We start from the raw sequence: 7,774 nt of genomic DNA, 5'->3' as shown, positions 1-7,774 counted from the left end.
GGGTTAAATAGGTTAGAAACCATTGGGAAATATACAAAAACCTTTGATTCTTTAGGCTAAATGTGTTCACTCAATTTTATTCCTTTTAATTCTTGTATATGCACATTTAAACTGAATCAATTATACATATATGAGTAACTAAATATCAAAATTGTTGTAAAAACGACAAGCAAAGTTTGGTGTACAAATATAGTTCCAATTGACATGTAAAATACAAATTGAACTGCAATTTTCATCTGCAAATAAATTCGACTACTTAAAAATAATTGTCAATTTGTCTGGAGCTCAATTTGTCCAAATAATTAAATGATTCCCGTATTCCCTTTCCAGTACAGTACGATGTGAGCTACGCTCTACTGACATTATACAAATGAATAAATACTAGCTGTCGCCCGCCATTCCTTCCACGTGGAATTTAAAAAAAAACTTAATTATAAGTCTGTGTTCTACTAGACTATGTTCTATGCAAAATTTCATCACGAACCGTTGAGCCGTTTCGGCGATACCTCCTAACAAACATACATCTTACTAATATTATAAATGCGAAAGTTAGATGGATGAAAAGATGAATGTATATTTGAAGATATCTCCAGAACGGCTGCATGGATCTTGCTGATGTCTCGTCTAGAAGGACACATAGGCTACTAATTAAGTTTTTTTTTTAAATTACGCGCTGACGGAGTCATGGGCCATTTTATATCTATATGGATAAAAGAAAGTCGTGTTAGTTACACTATTTATAACTCAAGAACGGCTTTACCGATATGGCTGAAAATTGGTGAGGAGGTAGCTTAGAGCCAGGAGACGGACATAGGATACTATTTATTCATATTTTTATTCGATTTTATGCCTTGAAGAATTGCTTTTTATTTAACCTATCTATATAATATTTTTTTACTTATCAAAGCAGACGGAGTCGCGGGCGACAGTTAGTTTTCATATAAATGTACCAGCTACCTACGTTTACTGCAATCTAGTTTAGATTTATTAAAAACTTGTTTTGTGGTAAATATGAGATAAATAAAATATAATTTACTTATATTTGCCGGCTTTTGGAACAGTGATGCAATTGTTATGCATTTTGTTGAATTCGGTGAAGTCACCGAGACATATTAATAAAATTAACTAGAGAAACTTTGGACCTCGGACAAACAACATTAAATAATTTTATATACGTTTAACGTATTTATATCACATAATCACATGTAACTAATTAACCGTAGAAGAAAGATGAGGGAAAGTGAACCCATAGAAACATGACACCTGCAACGTTGTTACTGCATCGAAGTTTTTAATCCATTTTCTAACATTCTTTTGTCATACATTCAAAAATTTGTTTTAATTTGTTACAAGATATTCGATCCTAAATGGTAAGGGAATTAAATTCTTTAACTGTTTTATTTATAAGCTGTCGCCTACGACTTTTCCCGCGCAGAATTAAAAAAAATACTTCGTAGCCTATGTGTCCTTCAGATTATGTTCTACATCTATGCCAAATTTCAGCGAGATCTATTTTTTTTTATAACAAAGTGGGCAAACGAGCAGCGGGAACACCGAGGTGTTCAACGACGTCCATGGACATCAGCAATACCAGAGGAACCGCAGATGCGTTGCCGGCCTTTGAGGTGGTGATAAGCTCGCGTTTTGAAGGACCCTAAGGTCTATGCAGCCGTTCTGGAGATACCTTCTAACAAACATTCGCAATTTATAATATTAGTAAGAAGTCTTAAATGAATATATATTGAATGTTTTGGTATTGGCAACTGTTACATATTCATGAGAACCTACGAAAGTCCGGCGAGGTTAGGACACGAAGAGGTCGCCCGCCTGCGCTACCAATGCACATTTATAATGCATCAAGCGATTTAAAAAATACTAATACTACATGAACTGCTAAATCAATACTTAATTTACTCGGTATAAATAAATTATTCAGGACTTTACACTATTTTGTTGTGATTGGTAGTCTTCAAGAATTTGCAAGAATACACAAAACAAATAAATAAATAAATAAATAAATAATGAAATATTTTGTTATAATAAAAACTAGCAGTCGCCCGCGACTCCGTCCGCGTGGATGTACAAAAAAACTTACTTAGTGTAGCCCACCCATCCATCCACATCACATACATCTAAACTTTCGCATTTATAATATTAGTAAGTTAAATAAAAAGGCGGTAAAAATTATTAAGGCATAAATTCGAAAAATAAATTAATAAATAGTATCCTACATATGTCCGTCTCCTGGCTCTAAGCTACCTTCTCACCAATTTTCAACCATATCTGTAAAGCCGTTCTTGAGTTATAAATAGTGTAACTAACACGACTTGCTTTTAAACATATAAAATATATATTTATGTTCAAACTTATATATGACTAGCTGTCGCCTGCGACTCCGTCCGAGATGGATTAAAAAAAAGACAGTAGCCGAGTATCAGAGCTACTGAAATATCCATATAAAATTTGATAAAAATCGGCCAAGCCGTTTCGGAGGAGTACGTTAATTAAAATTGTAAAACGAGAATTTTATAAAATGACATAACTTGTATTTTAAAAAGATAAAACAATTTAAAATCAATGTAATAAATATTCTTAGGCATTCGAAATAAAAAAAAATAGTTTAAATGCAAAAGTAAAGCTAAAGCAAAGCAAGGAGTTTCAAGTGTGCAGTGCAAGTGACGCCCCGCGCCGACTGTAATCCATCTCCTTCAGGCGCGGGGGCGCGGAGGACGAGGGGCACGCTGCGGTACCAACCACAAGCGGTAGCGATTTGTAGAACTGAGTTTGGTTATTCATGTATTATTTAATTTACTACAATTTAATCTAGAATTCAAGAATGTTAAATTCATCTCAAAGAAGGCTCCTTTGAGCCGATAAAAATTTACTGGAAGATAGTTATTAATTATTTTTTAAGTTTCCTAACACAATAAATACTGCGTTGTAAATAATGTTCATATCACTTGTTCGTGTCTTTTACTTTGTTTAAGTATGTTATATTCTTTTTAGGGTTCAGTACCTCATAGAAAAACGGAACCCTTATAAGATCACTTTGTTTTTAATCAATATAAAACATATGTAAATTATTAAATTTATCTTTAAGTACTGCTTGTAACTAAAGTATTCCAATACCGCTTGTAGTTCACTCATGAGCGACTCTGGTTAATTATGCATATCGAAATATTTGATACATAATAATTTTATTATATCCAGCCAGTATCATTCCAAAGACGTTTCAAGGCAATGTGTATTTAAATTAATCGCTTATGCCGTCCGCTAGCAGTGGGACCACACCCTGCATGCATATCCCGCGTCTTCGGACGCTACGTAACATATGATCGCGGGGCAGCGATCACAGCGCCCTCTCTCCCACTTTGAATTATTCTAATTATTATCGGTCGCTACAAGATTACTAATATTAGTTGCCTGCGATTTGGTTGTTGAATTAAAAATGACTTGGTAGCCAGTGTAATAATGCAGACTGTAAACTATATCTGTTTTAAATTTATTTCTAATAAGTCTCGCCGTTCTGGAGTTTCGTATTTCTAGTACATAGTACAGAATGTCTTTTTTTTATATTATAAGGTGGCAAAAGAGCGAGCGGCCACCTGACATCGCTGAAATAGCGAAGTGACCGTTGCCCATAGACATATGCAATTGCATATGCGTTGCCTACCTTTAATCGGTGGAGGAGAGGATGCACAGAAAGAAAACATTTTCCCTTACCATGCATCCTCTCATCTAGAAAGTCCACTTCCACTTCCCATCCTTTTCTTATAAGAAAAAGGGTGGGAAGGGAAAGTGGACTAAATTAGGCATCCGGGACGCAGACTCATCAGACGAAACGCGGAATAGCTTCCACTTCACGCCTGTCTTTTTTGTGGTCATGGTATTTCACCGGACGAGCCGGGACAATTCGTGCGAAGATGTTAAAGCGGGCTCTACCACTGTTAAAATATATTTATGTCTTCTACATTGTGGGTCGAGTAAAAAAAATACCTACCGAAAAATGATATTTTATAATTTAAAGTACAATCGATGTAAACTGCTTTATAATTAATTCTATAATAAAAAATAAATCGATTATTATACACGAGGAATGCGCCCATTATAAAATCAATTCTTTCTCAGACTTCTAAAGTACGTCCTATTTCAGACAATGTTCATTCATCAAAATGAACCAAATGAATCCTTTAAAACCCTTGTACATATTATAATGCTAGAAAGAGAGAGTGAATTTAATAAATCAATTTGTGTTAGGTAAGAAAGAGTTGTATATATTTTTGTAGGTCCCGTGTTTGAGCGTCTGGCTAATGCATGGTGCCTGTCTGGTGACGAAGACGGATGGTTCTCCTGCTTAGAAGTAAATGAGTGTTGCATCATTGCTATTATGTTAGTCTTTTTATTTAAAAAAAATCAACATTGAACTCAATGCTTCGTCTTTAAATTTTATAAATAAATTATAAATACAAGTAACATTTTTTGATGCAAAGATTTTATTGTTCGTTGATTCCCGATTAACGTAAAAACTTGCAATCTGTTATTTTTTTTTATTATTTTCATAACAAGTCACCTAAGCTAGAATATGTCTGTTTACAAGCAACGCCGTGATGGAGTAGTTGTATAGACAATTAATAAAATTGAAGTGTCTGTATGTAATATAAAAACAATCATAATTAGTATAGGCACTATTTGCGTAGCTTATAACGAAAAACCATCTTTGTCTATCTGTCCGCAAATCTTTGTTCCGGGTAATCTCCGGAACGGCTGGACCGATTTTGACGGGACTTTCACTGGAAGATAGCTTATGTATCCGGGAGTAACATAGGCTTTTATAATCCTCTAGTATTAAATAATCTGCATGCATATCGAAAGCATTGACTTTGCCTAATGAGTTTCTCAGAAATTATATATTTTTTATATCATAAGGTGGCAGACGAGCGAGCTATAGCGAAGTGACCGTTGCCCATAGACATACGCAATTGCATATGCGTTGCAAAACTTTAATCGACGGAGGAGAGGATCCACAGAAAGAAAAACTATTTTCCTTCCATGCATCCTCTCATCCGGAAAGTCCACTTTCACTTCCCATCCTTTCCTGATAAGAAAAAGAGTGGGAAGAAAAAGAGGACTAAATTAGGCCTCCGGAACGCATACTCATCAGACGAAACGCGGAATTGCTTCTACTTCACGCCTGTATTATATGTGGTCGCGGTATTTCACCGGGCGAGTCGGGACAATACGTGCGAAGATGTTTAAGCGGTCTCTACCACTGTTAGAAAAAAATTAAAACAATTCTCTTGATCCTTTTGGTTATTATTCCGCACTGGTTTCTATTGCACACTTAATTACCATGTTCAGGTAAACCTATGACTTAGCACCTCGTTGTGGAACATATTTCGCGGTGTAGGTCGAAATGTCACGACTTCCCTCGCGACTTGCTAAACTCGTGCAAAGAACATACTGTGTTTAACGACTGCGTCATATGTGTACAGTCACTTACAAAAATGTCTGTCACTATTTTATAAATATAATTTTTTGTGCTCTCCTTATATTTACTTTGAAAGAATAAGTGTTATCGGATATATAACTGGGCTAAAAGGTCATTAACACGTTAGCTGCTAGAATGATTTTTCGAAAAACGAAATATTTTTTTTTTAATATTGCCCAAAACCATTTGAAATACCTAAAAATATAGTAATACCTTATTTACATTCCCACAGCGAGGTGTTGAATGGAAGTATGGCTTGTCGGACACGTAGTCCGACATGGCAGGTAACGTGTTAAAGCTGGATACTTGAATTAAGAATCATTGGCGTAGTATACTTGCATTTAAGCCGTTGGTACGAAACAGCTACACAAAATAATAAATAAAAATTATAAATATCTTTTATAATTTTCAGTATTAAACCACTATTCCATTTTTAAAGTATTGTTTTTTTTAATCTGAAAATAATTTTGTAAGCTGAAAAGTTTAATTTATTTAAATATTTAATTTTCTACTCGACTGTACCTCACTTGATTTGTTTTACTATCGTAATTCTGTACTACTGTAATTATGCACATTGGTATAGTTGGTACAATGATGCGAAAAATATAAATTTATTCGTATTAAAACTCCGCTCAGCCCTTTGTAAAATATAGACAAAGACGCATAGTGGTACATTTGCAATCAGATAATAGCAACCGATCAAGCCGAGGTTCGACCCTCTCGGGCACCCTTGAATCGGAATGCTAAACGCGTAATGAGTGACAGCCCAAGCCGAGGTCCCCTCTCGGGGGCCCTTGAGACCAGTCACTCCATAGAGCGTCCACCTAAGCGATCTATACTGAAGTAACAGCCCGAGCCCAGGCTCCTGAGGGAGCCCTCGAGTCTTGTTACTTTTAAACGAGGTTCAGGCTAAGCGCCATCTGCGCTCGGCCACCTCAAGCCCGGTGAAGCTGTAAATGCCTCCTCAAGGCAAACAGTGACTACTCAGTCACAAAAAAAAAATAGTGGTACATGTATGTAGATAACAATTTTCCTACTTGTTTTTGATACTAGCGACATCTAGTTTAACCTTTTTTTTATTTAGCTAACATTTGGATTTTTAGCACATATTTAAAATAAGGTTAGTTTACAAATTTTAAAGATAATTTGTTGATGTTATTTTTAATCTTTTTTTTATTTTAATTTCGATTCACGATTTAACAAAATAAATATTTATAACCTTTTGTTGCAATATATAGGAACAATGCAATTTACAAGTGATATAAGATGAATTACGTTCAAAAGTTTTTTTTTAAATCGGCTCGCTTCCTTGCGCCGTGCTTGTGAGGACCGGGCGTCCTTGTGGGGCCCACTTTCAGTTTCTACGGCCGGCGAAGCCTATCTGTAGAGCCTGTTGGATACCACGTTGTTTGACTACGATTATAAGGTTTTGTGGTTATTATAAACAAATTTAAGCAATTAATTAGTGACATTGTCACATTCAAATGTATTATTAGTTATTTAAAACGACCTTTACTTAGTTCTAACTTAGTTAACTTAGCTCTATCGCGATTTTAATTGTAATATAGATTTGTACATCCTGAAAATATTTTAATTTTTAAGCTTAAACTTATAAGTCAGTTTTCTATCCTAGTTATATAATATTATAAATGCGAATGTTTAGATGGATGGTTCCAAGGTATCTCTGGAACATCTCAACGGATCTTAATGAAATTTGGCATACATATAGAACGTAGTCTGGAAGAACACATAGGCTGGCAATCCACAACCGTGCGGTTTGCGCGAAACTTCCTGCCTCGCACAGCAGCGTTGTGGAATGGTCTGTCCTCGGCGGTATTTCCAAACCGCTACGACTTAGGATTCTTCAAGAAGCGAGGCTATCACCACCTCAAAGTCCGGAAATTCCGTCCGGTATTGCTGATGTCGATGGGCGTCGTTGAACACCTCGGTGTTCCCGCTGTTCGTTTGCCCCCTTCTGTTAAAAATAACATGTTTTTTTTAATTCCGAGCAGATAGAGTCGCGGGCGACAGCTACTAATAAATATAAGTCATTGCAAAATTGCATCGTCTATTTATTTATGAATAAATTAAAGTGTCATCTCGCTAAACGTGAAAGTATGCATAGTAATTTCCATTTCATTACAATTAACGAGTTAACATGTTTGTTTTGCTGTCTGTTTTTTTTACTCAACTAAAATGGTATTGATGACAGGTTTTAAACGATAACTGCACCGACATGCGCTCTGTTGTATTAAGTATTATTTAACTAGATGTCGCACGCGACTC

This window comes from Papilio xuthus, unplaced genomic scaffold (assembly GCF_000836235.2).
Source record: "Papilio xuthus unplaced genomic scaffold, Pxut_1.1 DF826945.1, whole genome shotgun sequence".
NCBI classification, from domain to species: Eukaryota; Metazoa; Arthropoda; class Insecta; order Lepidoptera; family Papilionidae; genus Papilio; species Papilio xuthus.
Note: the sequence above shows the minus strand (reverse complement) of the source record.